This window comes from Vanessa tameamea, chromosome 3 (genome assembly GCF_037043105.1).
Source record: "Vanessa tameamea isolate UH-Manoa-2023 chromosome 3, ilVanTame1 primary haplotype, whole genome shotgun sequence".
NCBI classification, from domain to species: domain Eukaryota; kingdom Metazoa; phylum Arthropoda; class Insecta; order Lepidoptera; family Nymphalidae; genus Vanessa; species Vanessa tameamea.
This window is the reverse complement of record NC_087311.1, coordinates 3,867,786-3,888,638: the sequence shown is the minus strand read 5'-3', so window position 1 is coordinate 3,888,638 and position 20,853 is coordinate 3,867,786. Positions and strand designations below refer to the sequence as shown.

At 30.9% G+C, this 20,853-nt stretch overlaps 2 protein-coding genes and 1 pseudogene across 2 annotated transcripts in view; 2 read left to right on the top strand and 1 right to left on the bottom strand.

Moving 5' to 3' along the window:
• Positions 1 to 20,853, top strand: part of LOC113397339 (dehydrodolichyl diphosphate synthase complex subunit DHDDS) — a 412,132-nt gene that overhangs the window by 315,371 nt on the left and 75,908 nt on the right. The window lies entirely within an intron of this gene.
• Positions 1 to 20,853, top strand: part of LOC113397343 (mitochondrial import inner membrane translocase subunit Tim8) — a 312,742-nt gene that overhangs the window by 220,969 nt on the left and 70,920 nt on the right. The gene's annotated exons all lie outside the window — the stretch shown is intronic.
• On the bottom strand, positions 11,939 to 20,852 carry LOC113397243 (cytochrome P450 CYP12A2-like; annotated as a pseudogene).

Below are 20,853 nucleotides of genomic sequence, written 5' to 3'. Positions count from 1 at the left end.
TAGGTTAAAGCATTGGTCTATTACGCCTTTTTTAAATATTCGATTACGTTTATTTGATATATAAAATTAATAATAAACATCGCATCATTATAAGCTTAAAGCATACAATTCCTATTGATTTTCCAACTAAATGAAAACAGTACAAAGAGTCAGGAGCCCGGATCCAACTTAAATTCAAATACAAATATCTTCAATCAACATAGCAGCATTACATTTTCTTATTGCTTGTCAAAATTCTACAACCGGTTCGAAAAGAAACACGTCAAACCTGAGAAGAAATTCCCATTAATAGCACACACAGAAAATGATACATATTTACTATTCCACGCTCACTTAATGTATACACAATATATTCGTGTAAATAGACGACTTACTTTATAAACATATTACATTTATATATATATATATATACAGTTTCAAATATTATACATACTATTTTGTTTAGTTTGCGATTCGTTTTGCTATTGTAATTGTATTGTAAAAATTGTTTAAACATGTAAAATGAACATACACAGGCACGAAACATGCATCTTTAACATTCAACCTTCTCTTCTATATCGGTTAGGAAGAAAATATTGTTTACTAGGAAATCGTAAAACAGCAATTCTTCTTATCAAAACGATCATCAAACCGATCTTTATAATGCAATGTACACTATGATTTATTCATTTTTATTTGGTAATCCAACAGTTTAAATACATAACTTATTACATAACGTATCCAAAATTGTAAGGAAAACTGAACTAGGATTACACAATTCGTTTAATGATATTATTTTATTACAAACGTGAAGATAGTAATTAAGATAAAACTGTAGTAGTGTATGCGCTAAAATCTACTGTGTGAGTGCATGCAAATAATTGTAGGTGTGTGTGTGTGTGACTGACTTGATTTGTCTAGACTTGCTTCGTTGATCAATAAATAAATCTGTTTTTCTAGTTCGAGCTGTAGTACAATCTTCTAACATTTTAAGTAATACTGGAGCAAATCTGATATTATTCTAATTAACATACGCTTAACCTGAATGTATCTACATACGTAACGGAATCTATCAACGCGATTTTCACCATGCTCCAATTGGTACGCGTACTAACGACTGTTGGCAATAATGATTTTGTTCTAGTATTTTGGCTAGAATCGCCAAGATAGCAAAATAAAAATAAAAGGGACTGATTTATTTAGTTATATAAAAAATATACCCATCTATTACTTTATGGTTATACTCGTAATGTTACGTCATCATCGATATTTTTTTTATCAATTTACAACTATCCTCCTCGACATCATCATAAGTGGTTACATGTCTTATGGGTGTCATCGGGATTGAATGCGAGCACAAAACAAATTATAAACTGTTCTAAAATTTAATTAAAGTTTTACAATGTTCAACAACTTCATAATTATTATTTCACGGTTACTAAAACAACAATCCAACAGTTACAATCGAGTAGCAAGTTAGCGACACTGATCTAACTTTACTCAACAACTTTTATTAATATTTATATTTATAATATAATACAACATTTATAATATAATATTTAATAATTATTATTATTTAATATTAACTTTTCCAATGATCCACCTCGTTCTAGCTTGGCGGAAAGCTGGAACGTGGTGGATCGTTGGTTATATTGTATATATTGTTTATTACCTTTTACTCAAATTCCCGTCACAGACTATATAACTACTACGTATTTCCCGCCGAAACGTTAAGATGGCCCCTCGACACTGCTCAACTTCAACTCTACGTGTGAAGCAATATTATAATAATAACTTTGGAGTGTATTAATAAGATTTGATACGATAATAAATATAACATTACAAATATGATTTAAGAAACTATTTAAAATATATATATATATATATATATATATATATATATATATATATATATATAAACAATAAACTGGAATAGTTTAGCCACTTCCTCCTATATATGTAATCACGCACCAAGGTTAGATCTTATAAAAAGTATTTTTTCGTAAAAAACCCAATTTCAAGAGCAATAATAAAGCAGCAATCGCGTTTGATTTGCTGGCATTTATTGAAGATTCCCGTTGTCTGTCTCCGAACCTCAGAGTTTTAAAATAGGAAATTGAACGGTAACATTACGGAATGATACTCTTTCGAACAAAAAAGTAATTTAGGAAATCAATTTATATGTGACGGAATTATGCTCGTAAAAATAAAAATATTATACAACCTTCCCCTTTTTTAAAGTAAGAATATTTCTTCGCCTGTATGACGAAATGCGATTAAAAACAAATTTGCGAATGAGTTAAACGCTTACAACTAATAGTCGAAAAATGCAAACTGTTCTCAAGGTGAGTTATATTATGTTTTCGTTGAAACAAATAATATTTTTGTAAAAAAATCAGTCAATTTTTTTATTAGTCCTATCGTTGATTAACTATATATTGTGTACATCAGATCAAACAGCCTAATTTAATGTGTATCAAAAAAACAAAAAATAATTATTATCTTTCTGTAGCCGTACTACTTAATATTCTATAAGAGCAAACTCGAAACTCACCGCAGAATACGATTGTGAAAATTCAGATTCAGAACTAACGCGGGGGGAAAGTGTCAAGGGCGAATCGCACTGCACGTCGTCGAATTCGTTGGGGCCTTAAGGGTGGTAGGCACGAAATTTGCTATAAATATAATCGTATTGTAATAATCATAATTGTAATATTATAATTTTCAATATTTACTACATTGTAATGTGTTTTTCGAACGAAACGAACAAAAGATTTTATTATCTGTGGAAAAATAATAGATAGTTTTGGCGGGATTTAAGATTTAAAACACAAAATTATTTTTGACAAAATGGACGTTGCTTTTTAACGAATCACAAAGATAAATATAATTCATATGCTGAAAGAATAACGGTTAATTGTGTCTTTTTAATAAATAAATAAATCAATAATTAGAGCAATTTAAACTATAGAAAGGAGTTTTCTTACAATTACGCGGGATTTGCGTTCCAAGCCGTATGAACAATTAATAACAGTAAGGTGATCATTTTCAATATAATAAGTGCACTATATATTGTGTATAAGAGTGTTGTGCTTCAAAGTGATTAGTGGCGTTTCATTTACGTTCACCACTTTATTAAGTATGACGTAAGAATTATAGTTATTTTTGTATGCGCTTAAAGATTTATTTGTAACTTTTTTTATGTAATAGGTAGGCGGACCGGCAAATGATTTTAAGTGGTCTCCACCGCCCTTAAAATAGGTGTTGTTATAAATATTAATTTTGTCATTTGTCATTATGCTTTGGCAACATTGGGAAGGATAGATAGATAGATACACGATGCTGCCAAATTCTTTCTTCATTACAATACAGTTGGCAGCAATGACATGATAAATTAATTTTGATCTTTCCTCCATGGAAAACTACAGCTATTTGCTTTCGAAAATGTTACTAGTTAGGTGTAAAATGAACTAATAATTACGATGAAAATACGTAATAATATAAATATATAATGATTAATTAACGTTCGATTACAGTAGACATAAATAATTATTGGATTTAAACGTAAAGTAATAAATATTCTTAAATATGACATATTATGATTTGCTTACAATATGTACTAGTCTCGACTCCTAAATGGTCCAAGACCTATTTCGATAATTATTTTTGGTGTGTATTTGTGTGGGTTTTTTTTCAGTATGGCTTAGAAAAGACCCGGTTGTAAATAAAATTTTTATTTCACCCGAACGAAGCTAGGACGATCAGCTAGTAAGATATCTCTAGTTTTATATTGTCATTTGTATTTTAAAAACGTTTTAATAATACGAAAGAACAGCGAACCGCTATTTAATAAGATCGGGAGAGGTTCCTTCCTCGTGGTAAATTTTCCTACGGTTTAATAAATTGAGATTTCCTTTCTTGGAAATCACAATGAATGATGTTATTTAAGTACCTAGAACGATGTCTGGTTTTATTTCGTCTTTACATGACATTATTACGATGAACGTTTATTTATAACGTATTATTCATCTTATATACTAAATAGTTCTTGTATACCATAACGCACGTTGTTATAAGTACATTTTTACAAAGTACTAGACACCCACTAGGGTGGAGAAAGAAATATTTTTTATTTTGACCAATCATGTTATTTTTTTATTTCAAATAGATTTATAAACTAATGACAATCTTAGTAAATATAATAAATAACAACATTGTCGTCTTGACTGAAATTAGTTATGGCCGACAAAATCATGCCAGTTCTCTGGATGAATGGCTACCCGACACTCAGAGACTAGAGAGAGAGATCAGAAGCAGGAACGACACTTTAACGTGCTTTACGAAACTCTGGCAACTTCCTAACTCCAAACCTTCAGTAAGAATTACTTGATAGAAAAAAAATAGATGAATGTTAATACCACTGAACCAACAACTCGTTATAAATAAATTTATATGGGTGAGTACGATTTCGCTCTAAGGGCTCTATGTCAATAAATATTAATGACTTTTCGATATTTCCCTCAACTTTTACTATTAAATAACAGAAACTCGTTTTGCTATATTTTAAGTTTGTTAGTCAATGGCAGTAAATTTTGTGGTGAGTTACAATATTAGGACCGTAATTTGTTATGGGACGGATAGATTTGCTCGCCTGACAATGACTTAGTATCTCTAGATATCATGTTACCTTTTTTATTTGAATTTATGAAACCCAAAAAAGGTAGAATTTATTTTACTTCCTAAAATCGTTTAGTATTTAAGAATCTTAGTATAAGATAAGTCTTGTTTTTATCTTAAATTATAATTTAAATTAATAGCGTCATCAGTGAAAGTAACTTATACCACTTAAATTGTACCACATAATTAAACTTATATAGGTACGGTGTGCTTGAGAAAGTAAGGATTGAGAAATCCATAATTTATCTTCATTACACAAATAAAAACAAATAATTAAAGATCGAGATCTATTTTATTTTCATTTACATCGTTATTGTCATTATTATTAAAGAATATTATTTGATAGCAATATAACAAAATAACATTCATCTGTTTTTGTTTTTATTGAAATTTGGTCATCTTTGTAATTGATTGCGGAAAAATGTTTTATGTAACAGATGCAATCGTTCTCAATCTCAATGCAAATGTTCCATGCACAAAGCTTGTTTGTGCAATGGCTACTGCGGGTATTTGCAATTTAAATTACACCTTCACTTCAGGACAAAAGGAGAAAACTACGCTAATCCCGCGGTCACATCCTATCTGCAAATCAGATCTACATTGCTTTGTATTCTGTTGCAATAGAAGTCAAATTACCGTTTAATTTCCAATGTAGCACTGTTTTATTCAAGCAAGATATAAATTGTACTGGGAAATAAGATAACTCAATCCAACGGCAAAGGAAAGCTAGAGTAATCGGTACTCTACATTCATGTTTTGAATATTTTATTCGTCTATTATAAAAGTTATGTTAAGTGCAAAATGATTTCAAATTAGAAATTAATACCGGAAGAGCATAGTGGTTAGCATAGGCTAACGTGAACTGAATATTGCGGGTTCAAACCGAGGCAAGCACCACAAAATTTTCTAGTGTCTAATTAACCTAGCAGTAGTACATTTACAGATCGTAACTTTATTTTATAGATTAATTAGCTAAGTGATTTTATTTTCAACTTCGATACTAATCCGACTCAATAAAAATTTTCGTAGGCGTAAATATTTCCGAGCCACTATAGAAACATAGATTTTTAATACTACTAAAAGCCGTGTTCAATATCGGTAATGACATCGCGTGCGCCACCAGCCACCACTTACTCCGGAAGGTGAACTCTGCCCTTGACATAGGAATTACATCAATGTCAACATTAACTGGCGAATCTTAGGCGAGTTGATTCAATAAGCCATATTGCTTGCGTGTCGCAAAGTAACGTTTGTTCCAAGTCCTAATTTATTGAGGCCGAGTTTCATGGTCGAGGGCAAGAATCCAAATTTATCGAACGCTTTTTTTATCCATACAACAATATTTATATTATAATAAATAATGAAGTGTTTCGCCTTTGCTTTATAAATGTCGTTGCCTTATAAATATTTAAGGGGTGATATGTTAGACAATACTGCGTCTTCTTCTTTCGAATGTCAAATCAATGAAGACATAAATAAATAAGAATTTATATGAAAATTAACGTTTTTAAGTTAACAAACGCCGAGTAGTGTTGTCCAAAATCTGTATAATTGATAAACTTAAAACGGTTTTTCAGTGTTTCAGATGTTATAAAGTGGTGCACCGATTTTTTAACACAATAAAATAATATATTTATATCGATATAATTATTATCGTTTGTTAAATTAGTATGGAAAAACATGACACAATACATTTTCTTGTTGTCCGGCAAGAATTTCTCTGTGAACACGACGTCGGTTATCGTCAGTGCTCTCTTAGATCAAGTGACGAGGATTTACCCGACTATTCGCCTTAGGATATTGTCGTAAAATTTCCCCGCAAATCTTGTTACGTTAGCGTTACGCTTAGAGGACATATTTATATTTAATCACGCTGTATTTTCTGAAACAATATTTTAAAATGCTTTATCTGTAAAACTATTATATATAATTTTAACAGAAAAAATTGTAGTACGATGCCACTTGTTTTGAAAAAAATAATCATAATTGTTTTTTTAAAGAGCCCTGTACAAACAGTTTCCTGGCAGTTTCAAATCTTACGAGTTATTATTTTTACATTTACCGATAATATCTCACTACCTCAAACAATTACTAGAAAACGAAGACATTGAATTGAATTAATTATATTTTAATTTCACACATGAAAGAAAAAATATATTGTAAAAGTAAAAAGTAATATTTTATAGTTAGCTGATATTAATTATTTGATATTTACCAAAATGTTGGAGTGGACATAATAAATTATATTTAAACTATCAAATCTCCACAGACGTGGTTCGTCCCTTTGATTGACCTTTATTCAAACTAAATATATTAGACTTTAACAATGTTTGTTTGATTAGACTCCATTTTTTATTTTCAGGCGGCATCAATATCGAAGTTTCACGATTACAATTTTAATTGTTTTCTGTTATTGATATAATAGCTATTTAACGTCGTTGTATTTGTAAAGTGAGATTTATTGATAATCGAAACTGTTTCTACTTTATATTAAGAAATATCCATACAAAATGAATCAGTAGCTAAGTCAATGAATATTTTCTACTTAAATATGATAAAAAGTAGATTGTCACTTACTGAAAATGCGTCTTTTGGCTCAAAGGGCGATCACACGGACTTCAATATGGATAGAACATTGATGAATCTTCCCTTTGAAGACGCTTAAACACACACCTGTTTGATAAAAAACTTCGCGTTTATTCAACAGATTTTTTAGGAATTTTAAAACCTATGACAGATTTTGTTTTGATTTCATTTCGTTGTAAACTCGCTCATCTACATTTGACTCCAAAATTATGAAACCTTATTTTATTTAATTTTTAATGTCAAATATTATACATTAGTTCAGTTAGAATTGGAGTACCTATCTTTAACCGGCCAGTAAATTGTTTCCACTCTCTAAAATTAATTCTTTGTTAAATCGTAACAATTTCGTAAATTCCAATCAACAATCCTCTTTATTTTTCTGCACATCTACGGCTGGAGCTCTTCAAAATGAGACCATTACCGATTTTTTATGTGCAACTATCGTCCACTAATAATTCAGACAAATGTTGTTAAAACAAGTAAATACCGCGCGCGATGCATTTTTCATAAATCAAGACATTGTTGATATATCTTACCATGTTACGATAGAGCTTCAATGAGCGATAAAATTATTATTTATTATTATAACGACTGAGAATTCATTCGTTTGGTATTGACAGATCAAATGATTGGATTTAACAGCGTTGAAGCCTTTTTATAATTAAATTCTTTGCTGTGCACATTATCTCATTCTCAGTGAAAGTTTTAGCTGGTTCAAAATATTTATTTATAAATTAACAAAATTGGTGACTGAAAAATAAAAAAAAAAACAGGAAATAAATATAAAAAAACTCGATGTATATTTTGCAAATATAAAATATTTAATACAATTCTTAGAACACCTGTATAAATGGTATACTCAACGATGTTGTACGAGTACTTGTAAGTACACCAAGTTTAGTTAGTTAAGTTTGTTTGTAAGCCAGTTGTTGAATAGTCACCGCGACAATCCACTTACCACTGTTTTATGAAAAAAAAAACGAAAACCACTAATTATAACATTATTTATTTGTTATGAAGCTGCTTTTTGTTTCTTTTATATTTTTATCTTCTTATTATTGTATAGTTCTAAGTCTATAATGTATATATATATATAATATGTTATCTGTTAGAAGTGTTGACAACGAATACCGATGTACGGATAAATCCAATAGGGTTTTTGTTGCATCATTCTTAATACACTGGAATATAAAATAAAAATGTATATTTAATTAAAATAAATAAATCTAGGTTTCAACTCACTCCTAATTGTATATAAAAATCGTCCACTTGTACATGTTTAGCTGTATAGAGGTTGTTTTCAAGCAAACGGAATAATTTTGTACTGTAATGTAATAATATGCTTTGGTTACTTTCATAGTATACTGTCTGTCGTGGCATTATGCTTTGGGGTAACGCTAAAGACATTGAAACTGTTTTAATCCTACAAAAAAGAGACGCTTTTCGGGATGTTTTTAATATTCAGGTATAATTACAGTTGCTTCACAATATGTTTACAACAATATTATGATGCAATAATATTTCCATATATTTTTTTTAAAGAAACGGTGGCAATCATTGTATATTATTAAAAAATATTATTTGTGTGCATTAATATCATAAATGAAACGGTTATATAGATATAACATTTCGATATAATTTCATTTCAAAATAAATATGTAATTAAATTACAAGAAAAAATGGAGGAAAATTTTATAACAAACAATCATCCCTTTATTTAGTAAATAAATTTAAATATAGTAAAATCCAAATACATACTGAATTGTTATTAAAATTTATATAACATTAAAAAAATATATCACAAATTATGTTCCGTAGAAGGATAGTCTTGACATAGAAATCTTGTTCTTTTTAAAAGCTTTTATTTAACTTCCAATGTACTTACGTAACTTCAAAAGTATGTGCGAGTGAAATCTTGCAACTCAATTTAGAAGCAAATATATTTAGCACTCACTATTATTTTTTTAATACATTCCTACAATATGGCTCTCAAATGAAAGAGCTTGCTGAGAATAAGTCAAAAAATAAAATTGACTTCATTTTATTTTTTGACTGTAAACCAATATGGCGGAGTAAGTTTTTAGTGCTTGCCTATAATATGGGTATCAAATGAAAGGACTTACTGAGACTACGAATGCGAGATTAATTACTTAAAAGTAAAAAATAAAAAAACCTTCTTAAAAACAAGCTTTTATTTAAGTGCGGTAAAAAGAAAAAATAAAACACAACAAAACATTAAAAAAACACTAAAACTTTTACTGTTAACTTATATATTATACTTATAACGTTATGTCACATTTGACACATCCGACACAATTTATATGATATAATAGCTTGTCGCTGTCTTTGTAAAATTGAACGTTACAAGGTAACAGGATTTTATATACTAATTATATAATTAAAATAGACATAAAACTGGTATACAGTTCTTCGTCACTCGACGATAAAGTCTCCCATTTTAAACCGTCCATTTTAACGCTCTTCGATAAACATGCTCCACTAAGACCGATTAAGATAAGACGGCCACCAGCACCGTGGATAACGCAAGAAGTGCGTATGGCCATGACACGACGTGATCGCGCATTCAGGAGATACAAAAATGAAAGAAGTGCTGAAAATTGGTACATATATAAAATTGCTCGTAACAGGTGTAATACGATGGTGAGAACAGCAAAGCGCCACTACTGTCACAGTAACATTTCAAATGCTTCCACGTCCACTGTATGGAAGTTCCTTTAAACCATGGGTTTAAACAAGCGTGAAGGAAAAGTTGTTGTCTCAACACTTTCTCCTAATGTTTTAAATCAATATTTTTCCTCAATTACGCCTTTATGCTCAGCTATTAATTAACGACTATTTCTGAAATCAGGTCATGTCCGTTGCTTCAAGTGATAACTTTGTCTTTTCTCCGATAACTGATGATGAAATTCGTAAAATTTTATTTTCAATTAACTCAAATGGTACCTGTTTTTGATAGTATCAATCGCCTGATGATTACATCTATTGTAAATAAAGTACTGCCCGCTATCACTCACATTGTTAACTTTTCCATGTCATTCGGTATGTTCCCTATAAATTGGCGCAAGGCTTTTGTCATTCCTCTTCCTAAAGTCTCTAACCCTAGCCAGTTAACTGATTTTAGACCTATCTCGATCCTGCCCTTTATGTCCAAAATTCTTGAACATACAGTTTACAAACAAGTGACCTCCTTCGTTTATAGTAACAATATCCTTAGTTCATTTCAGTCGGGTTTTCGATCCGGTCATAGTACTACTACGGCTCCTCTGAAGGTCACGGAGGATGTTCTGAATGGTATGGAGAATAGAATGGTCACCATTTTAGTCTTAATCGACTTTTCTAATGCTTTTAACATGGTTGACCATGATATTGTCCTTGCTATACTCGAGCATCTCAAGTTTTCGCCATTAGTTTTGGAGTGGTTCTCATCATATCTTCGCGGCCGCCAGCAAGCAGTTAGATTGGATCAATCGCTCTCCGATTGGTTTGACCTTCATACTGGCGTACCACAAGGTGGCATTTTATCTCCTCTTATTTTCTCTCTGTGTATAAATCTCCTCACAACTTACATCAACTGTTCTTATCATTTTTACGCCGACGACTTGCAGCTCTACTGTCAAACCAAGTTGGATGACATAAATGATGCTGTTACAACTATTAATAATAACCTAGCTAGTGTAAATACTTGGTCTCAAAAATTCGGTATAAAGGTAAATCCATCTAAATGTCTTCATATTGATTACACATTCAGTTGGTCTGTGCATATCTCTGATATTAGTCGCTCAGTTACAGCCACGTTAAGGTGTCTGAATCGACTTCGAAATTTCCTTCCCATCAAGACTAAGATTTTACTTGTGTACGCTGTGGTCTTTCCCATAATTGATTATGCAGACGTATGTTATTACGATCTCAACAAAAATCAACTGGATAAACTTGATCGTCTCTTAAATAACTCTTTTCGCTTCATTTTCTGTCTTAGTAAGTTCGACCATATCTCTCAGTATCGTGATAAACTAAAATGGTTTACAATTCGACAACGTAGAGACTTCCGATTACTTTCATCTCTTTTCTCTATTCTCTTTGATCCTTTCTCCCTATTATTTGAAAAGCAAATTCAAATTTCTTTGTGATAACCACAATCGTCAACTACGTTCTAAGGATTCTTACCTTCTCTGTCCCTAGTCACACTTCCGGTTTCGTCTCTAATTCCTACTCCGTTCAAGCTGTCCGATTATGGAACAAAGTACCCGAACATATTAGAAAAGCTACCTCAAAATTTACTTTTAAAACTCGTCTACGTGAGCACATATTGTAAGAAAGCACCTAGCTCTTATGATTTCTGTTATGCACTATTATTATGAAATTAACTATTGTTATATTATATATGTTTTTACGATAGACAGTATAGATCAATATTTATTTTGTAGATACTATATGGATATGTATGTATATGTTTTTTTTAATGTAGTTTTATATAAGTATGTACACATATTGTTAATTCATTTTTAATTACCGCCTTCATGGTTTTCTGTTTGACCTAAAGGTTGACGGCAGAGAATGCCTTCAGGCATTAAGTCCGCCTTTTGTCCCATTAACTTTATGGTGGTCAATAAAGTATTTAAATAAATAAAACAATATGTGATGAAAATTAAGAATTCATAGTATGTACAAACTTGTCTTAAGGAGTTCGTAAGAAATGAAAACGCCATTTACCAATATAACTGAGAACTCCAAATCCGAATGGGCTGAATGCAAAAGGATGTGTGTTGCTGTGATGCAACGGGTCAGTTTTTTCGGTAATCCATCTTTCTGGTATCTTTTGCTATCGGGAAATGCTCATCCATTGACGATAAAAATTGATGACCAAATGATACTTGCATCTGAAAATGGAGGGGAATGGTTTGATTCAATTGAAAATTAAAGTGATATAAAAATTTTACTTTACTTACATCTTTGGGTATTCTGTAGCCTAAAATATCGTATTCTTTTGTTGTTTACTTCAAGTTTCCTGAAACCACCGGGAGCATCCTCATCGACTGTTTTATAGACGCTTTTAAGTATGATCGCTCCTCTTTTCCGGACATGATTTCTTCCCTTAATTTTATTTGCTTTTCTGGGTTTGTAGCCAGTAAGTTAAGAGTCGCTGTCATGGTGTTTGCCGCCTAAAACAGTTCAGTGTTTATAATTTGTAATTTCATATACATTGCATGCATTTGGGCATACTGTTTTTGAATTTGTTATTTTATTAATTACAATAACTTACCGTGTCGACACCAACAAACATCATATTACGGGCCATGGTTACGGCTATGTTTTCGTCAATTTCCAGTAGTTTTTCCAAAATGCCTTTTTCTTCGTTTAAGTTTTTATCCTTAGTTTCAAGTTGTTTTATCGCTTTTCCAACAAAAAATTTACTGAGTCTAAAGAGAGAATAAACCATTAAATAGTTTTTTCTGTTAATTCATAAATATGTAACGAGAAAACAATTAAAGAAAGATACATACTCTACTTGTGTTTCATACATCTTCATTACCTTTTTAAAGGTTGGGGTTGAAATGTATATCCAGAGGCTTCGCTTAAAATCAATTTCTTCCACCGTTTTAAATATGTAATGTATTGTCTGTATTAACTTCCTTTCCGGAAAATTTTCTGGGAGACTACGATCAAGGCAATTAAGACGACCCCCAAGTAGATAAAGCAATGGATTCCAAAGCCCACAAATTCATCTCCTCATCGAATTTCCCTTCCAACATATTTTTTTCGTTACATATAAGCTTCATTCTAAAAAGTTTATAAATTAACGAGATTTGCTACTTTTAATTAGACATAGAGCAGTAATATTATTTCGTAAAAATTCAATGAAACGGTGTTATACCTTTTAATCATATCTTCAGCAACTTCATTTAAGCTGTTTCTATACAGTTTAATAGTTTTAGTTTGTAGCATAATAGGGTTGACAGTTGATCGGAACTTCTTCCACGGTTCAAGTTGTCTAAAATTTGCAAAATAACTATTATATGTCGTATCAAATTTTCACCAATTTAATAACAGTTAAGCATAAAAAGTATTTTAACATAAAAGGACATACAAAAAATACTGTCTCACTCAGTGATTAGCCCTGTTGATTCATTCTGATCACGTTCGCTTTTCTTCTTCCTGAAATATTCCAAACTTTGAAAACCGATTCGAATCGGCATCCAGTTCTCATTACGAAGTATCTGAAATTTGTATTTCATTTTATATAGTCTTTGTGATAGCTTCCATTTACATAACATTTTACATGTTAGAAAGACTTCGATAATAAGACGTGAGACGAGGCTTCTGCGTCGAACAAAAAAATTATAGTCGGCGAACCAAATGCTACTTCCATTCTAACAATAGGTCCAAAAATCTGGTATAATTTTTCTGGTCTACCGATACCGCTATCAACTGAATGTAGTGAGCCTGAAAATAATGACTCAGTATAATTTTTATTCTGTTTTCATCTGAACCGATGATTGCGAATTCAAATCCAGGCAGGCACTGTTGAATTTTCATGTGCTTAATTTGTCTTTATAATTCATCTCGTGCTCTGAACTGAAGGTAAGAAATCTGCATGCGTGTTATATCAATGAAATTCTGCCACATGTGTATCCACTACCCCACGTGGTGGAATAAGCTCAAAATATTTTCCTCGATAGGGAGAGGAGGCATTTACCGCTGTTACTTTATTTTCCATTCAGGAAATTCGAAACTCAACGTAATATAAAATCATAAATTTTTCTACATTGACAAAAAGTGATATCCTTTAAATAATATAAAAATAATAGAACCTATCACTGTAAGTCGATACAAATTACATGAGATTGGTATATTTAAGTAAATTTGAAATTTACTTGAATAAATTATCAAGTTGTAGAAAAGTTAAGTTAAACATCTATGAACATGCACAGGTCTTGGAGGTAAGATAATCTCGTCACACGGCAAACGGCATGACGTTATCTTATGTCGTTTGCCGTTATAGTTATTTTGCGTTGTGTAGCGTGACTATACAGAGTGGCGCCGACGTCATCACATTAAATGAAACGACGATTAATACTCATTAATATAAGTGTAATTAAATTGTCGAAAAAAAAACAAATAATAAAAAAGTGGATTTTTCAAACAAGATAATTTACAGGAAAATTACACCATTTGCAAAATTATTTTAATAACCTGTAAAAACGGCAACGACACGCGGCAACGCGAGCATTGGAGGTACCTGCTCACCCGCTCCTCGCACAGTCCCTTTTGACTTCAGCCGGCAGGTTTCTTAAGGTTAATAATTTTGTGAATGACTTGTTCGGAACGGCAACGTTTAACTATTTTAGCCACAAGTAACTGATCCCCTAATATTTATGTAACAACATTTCTGATAATGTTATCAGATGTTGTAAATTAATGAAATTAAAAAACATGTCCTGTGGCTAAGTTAATGAATGATTTTGATTTTTATTTTACGTTTGGTCTTAAAATGTCATATATTGTGTCCTTACATATGAAATTGGCGTTTTGTACGGGAGGAATATAAAGTTATATATAATTAATCAAAGTATGCGCTTTTGCCATCTCATAGGTAGTTCATTTATCCCTTTACTAAAAAAAACCATGGGGGCGAGAATCAATAAAGTCTTTGAAGGCAGTTTGGACTGCCTTTAATTCTTCATTTTCCACTTTGGTGTCCGGCCGTCCTCGGGGTTGGTTCTGAAGGTCCAATATTCCAGAACGAAAACATTGGAACCAAAAAAGTACCGTCCTTTCTTATGCGATACCAGCACCGTACATATAATTAATCCTTCGAGCTGTTTCTGCAGCACTGGTGCCACGGTAGAACTCGTACTCGTAAATATACCCATATTTCCTGTTTTCTATTATGAGGTAATAAGCGACGCCAAAGAAAAAAATAATGAGAAAAAAACAAATGAATGTCTGTTTTCAAAATTCAAATATACCAGCTAAATGAATTTATAAATTTGAATTTGGAATTCTTAACCAAGAGTCAGTACGTCAAAACGCTAATTTCATATTGTAAGGACCTAATATGAATATTGGTATCATTTAATGCTTTGGCGACACAGGCACATTGTATACTTCTCTGTTATATACTTTTTACTCCATATTTATTTATTGGTTTTTTTAATTATAAATTATTTCGCTAGCTATCGATTTCGTTGTTTCACATCTACCGGACATTCACGGATACAATGAACATACCTCCAGGAAGAAAATGATGTATTTGTCCAATTAGAGGTAAAGGAGAAGGGCCAGGTATCTATCGCCATGACTTCAGTTCCTGACTATTCTCATTACTATTAACGGCTGAACTGCTTACCGTCACTGACCTTTAAAATATATTTAGAGGCATGAATTTTTATAAACACGAACAATAATTTGTGTTGATTTTAATATAAAATATACTTTATCTATATGAACTAAGAAACGATAAAACAAGGTAAATTTGTTGTTTGATAATACTTATTCGATAATAAGTACAAATTTACCCGGTGTTTATTAGTACTCTACATAATTTAGAGTTATATAATTATAACTATAATATTATAATTTTAGAGCTTATTTCAAATTATATGTTTTTAAACCAAATTAATATTATAATTTTCAATAACTTCTAATGTTTAAAACATAACGAGTACTTATCTTAACCAAAAAATATATGATACAAATATAACAAGAAGATTTATTAAATTCAACTTACCTTACGAATTGTTTATTTAACACGGCGAAATTTATGGCCGATTTCCTAAACGATTAGCATGTTTTACACAAATTATAAAATTACACTACAATTCACTATATCTGCCTTCAAACTTTTCAATGCAATTTTACCGAAATATGTATTATGCTTGTTTGCTTCTTCATTCTATATTGCTGTTATAATATTACTAGCGTGCATGATTTGACGTGTAAAACGCAAATAGGTTTTTTTTTTTTTGGGTTATTACCGCTGACATGAATTTAACAAGTAATAACGATAATAATTAAATATTAAATAGGCACGATCAAATAGCTGTCTCTGTTCATCAATACCTAGCATTCAAATACAAACTTGTTAATGACAAAACTGCATATTATAAATACAAACCAGACATCATCCTCGAATCACGTGAATTTAAGCTGTATTGGGATAGGACTGGAATAACTGATAAGACTGTGCACTTTAATAGAACGGATATGATGATACATGATAAGTTAAATGAGACCGTATACCTCATAGATATCGCTGTGCTTAAAACTCATAACATAGCTCCAACTTTCACTGAAAAAATAGCCAAGTAGATAAACTGATTTGTCTATCGAAATTAAATCTCAGTGGAAAGTTAAGGTCGTAAAAATTATACCCATTATCATCTCATCAACTGGAGTCATGCCTCACTCACTATTCTCCAGCTTACAGGCGCTTGGTATTCACAAACTCACTTTTATTTTATTACAGAAAGCAGTCATACTCAATTCATGTAGAATTGTTCGGAAATTCTTATCTAAATAAATAAGATTAGGTAGTCCTAACCGTTTTTGTTTGGACAAAATCCCGTAAAAACGGAAAAAAAACCTCTATAAAACGAAAACATTGAAAAATTAAAATAAATAAACGAATAATAATAATAGTATTTTCAAAAATAAAAACTAATGGTGGACTAGTTTTATGAGATGGCTACCCTTTTGTTGTACACATTGAGACGAAAGAAAGTCATGTATCACATTTCTAATGTTAACTACATTAGAAATGTGATACATGACCTTCTTCCGCACAAAAGCTTTGATATACCAAGTGTGACGTGAAAGAAAATTTAAGAAGCTTGAAATATTACTGACAGAGCCTTCTACGTGTTCTGCGTTGATTATGCATATTCAACAAATGCGTGTAAACGAAGTTCATTATTGATAAAATCTCTCATTTAAAAGACTTATTATATTACTAACAGTATCTAAAACGGGATATTTACCATGTTTTTTATTTTTATTTGGTGGAGCTCGATATTATCGATAAATATCGATATTTATTATTAAAGATAGATATTATTATAAGCTCGATAAATATCGAGCTCCACCAAATAAAAATAAAAAACATGGTAAATATCCCGTTTTAGATACTGTTAGTAATAAAAATAACCATGTTAATTTAAAAAGACTTATTATATGTTAACAACAATACATCTTGTACTCAGCACTAAAGAAAACTTCGGGATATTACTATATTTTTTATTTATATGCTACTTATTTAAATCGTACTGATTATAATGCTTTATTTATTAAAAATACGTTTAATCTAATTTTATTTTCAATAAGTTTATTTTATTAAATAAAAAAATATTGACATTGCTGAAAGCTAATCAATGAAATAGTGCAACTCAGGCATAAATGTTGTTAAAACTAATAAATACCGCATGCAATGAATTGTCCATAAATTGTTTATGGACGTGTTACGATAGAGCTACAATTAGGGATAAAATTACTATTTATTATTTAAGCGACTATGACTTCAATCGTTTGGTATTGACAGATCAAATGATTGAATTTAATAGCGTTGCAGCCTTTTTATAATTCAATTCTTCGTTGTGCACATTTTCTCATTCTCGGCAAAAGTTTTAGCTGGTTCAATATATTAATTAAATATATTACTTATATATTTATATAAATTAAATATATAATCGTACGCATTTAGCTGTGTAAATTGTTGGTTACAAGTAAACGCAATCTTTTTGTAATGCAATATTAAAATAAAACATTTTTTTTATTTTCATACGAAATGCTTGATATAATGAATCTCTTGATGTGATGCTTCCATTTGCTACCCATTAACATTTTTTACTACCCGTAAAAACATAAACAACAATATAAATATATTGTATATGTATACATAATTTATTTATTTGAATATTTTATTTATAAATAAGTTTTAAATGTAAATAAATCTTGGTCGTACAACAATGAAGTGGCTCTGACCGTAACACTCCACACTCCACAAGTTATAATTACATTTTCTTGAATAAGTCTAATAGGCTTAAGTACTTTAGGCTTTGCGAAGTAAAAACTATTGTTTTAAAGTTAGTGCCTATGACTTCGCAGGAATCTTAATAACGTTTAGAGTTGTAATGATAAAACCATCACAAATATAATATAAAGCAATCCACGCGCACTTTTTTTTAAAGTATTTCGCCATATGATATTTATGAATTAGATTGTAAGAGTATAATTATTTTATTTTCGTAATAATAATAATACGGTCTCTTTAACTCAGGGTCTCCCACAGTTGCCAATCTTGAAGACTAACCATTTGCGACGAAGATCTTTGGTTTGTAACTTTGTACAAGTGTAATCACAAAACTTTGAGTTCAAAGCTATCGACATCGTCGATCGTAAGTTGCATCATTAATTTATTACTCGTATGACAATTATATTCTTACTAGTGGGTCGCCCGCGAAACTGCGCGTTTATTCAACAGATTTTTTAGGAATTTTGAAACCTATGACAGATTTTGTTTTGATTTCATTTCGTTGTAAACTGCAAGTCGTCGCCAAACAAAGAAACATTTTTTTAAACGTTTTTTTTAATGACAAATGGTACACATTAGTTTAGTTAGAATTGGAGTTTATTGATAGCAATTTACTTTAATTTTCTTTAGAATACACTTTCACAATTTACAACTAAAATATTGTTATTTTAATTAAATTATATTAACGATAACTTGTTTAATAAATGATCAATGCAAGGAACTGTGAATTAGTGTTGTTGTTGTCTATTTGTATATTGAATGAGTTTTTAGAACCGACTCGAGATATTGCCACATGTATTTGACCGTGTGCGAAGTCGGAACTCGGCAAATAAACGCTAACTTTGCCCAAACTTTGTCCTTGACTCTTGTTAATCGACATGGCAAATGCCAACTTGACTGGAAATTGGCGACGCTTCAGAAAGCCTTCACGTTCAAGCTACGAAGCAGGGTAACAATTGAACCAATTTTCAATTGCAAGTTGCGAGGTGGAAGTCCTGACACGTTGAGGCTGTTCAAAAATTCAATTGGATATCGAGTTTGCACTGCAAAATCGTCCGTGACAACAGAGTCGATGCTTTTGTAGCAGCGACTGACCTGTTTGTCATCACCAATACGAAGAAGATACGCTGGAATGTACGGTGCTGCCCATGGTGACTCGCTGCGGCTAAGCTGATACTGAATTCGATCAAAATGTACTTGCTTAGGCCTCTGATTCAAGTTCGCAACCTAGCAGTCAGTTAAAAAATATTTTTACTAAAACATAAACACAACGTATGTCGTAGCAGGTATGGTTTTTATATACAACAGTAGCGTCGCTCTCTAACCGGCCAGTAGCTTTTTTCAATTTGTTAAATCATAATAATTTAATAAATTACAATCAGGAATCCTCATTATTTTTCTTCACATCTACGGCTGGAGCTCTTCGAAATGAGATCATAACCGATTTTCTATGTGCAGCTATCGTCCCATAATCACTGGGACAAAAATCGGCTTTCGCTTTTAATACTCGTATATAGGATTGCTACAAACGTTCGAAGTCAATGCGAATTATCGATCAAATATAACGACTTTTATTCATCTGACCCAGATTTCGAGCCAAGGATCACAGAATCTAAAGCCGATGATAGCTATAAGACCAATGGGTCATTCGGAACAATAGAGAAATGTTTAAAACTCATTTTATGACATCATAAATTAACTAAAACACGACGAAAGGCGTTATGAATACAAAATTTTCATTACAAAGTTTATATTGGAATGATATTTGAATATAAACTAGACAATTTTGAAAGAGAAACGAAAGATTGTTGGTAAAGTATTGCTTTATTGTTGGTTTCGACCCAACGTTTTGAATTATTTTAATACGTATCGATAAAATATATTTACGCTTCTTTTTTCTTCATCACTTTCCAATTATATATTTATAATTGTAAAAATATGTGTATATAAGGTATTTTGGTACCGTTCAATTTATTGTAAATTATTATTTGTGTGCATTATTTTAATAGACGAAAAGGTTCTGTAGATAGAACTTTTCAAAATTATATTAACCTATATAAAAACATTTCGTGGATGTGTTCCAGGATAAATAACTTAAAGAGCTTAAATATTAGATATGTACTTACATTACAAATAAAAATCAGGAATAACTTAAATTATACCAAACAAACACATCCCTTTACATCATAAAAATAAATACAAAAATAATGAAATTCAAATATTATACATAAAATATTGAATAATAATTAAAATTTATACAACTAAAAAAAATATATCACAAATCATGTTTCTTCCGTAGAAGGACACTTTAGACATAAAATAAATGTTTGTTTTTTTTTTAAATAATTGTGGCAGTTCTCTTTAACAAGAAATTATAAATATTGTATTTTTCAATATGTGTACTAGAAGTGGGTAAGACAAAGGGATTATAGGGATCACAAATGAACCTGCGATTTATATACAATATAAAATTGAACTATTGAGGTTTTATCTATCCCGTTGTTACTATTCTATGCTTTACATTACCTGTGGGTGTGAGGAACAACATAGTAGAGGAAGACATC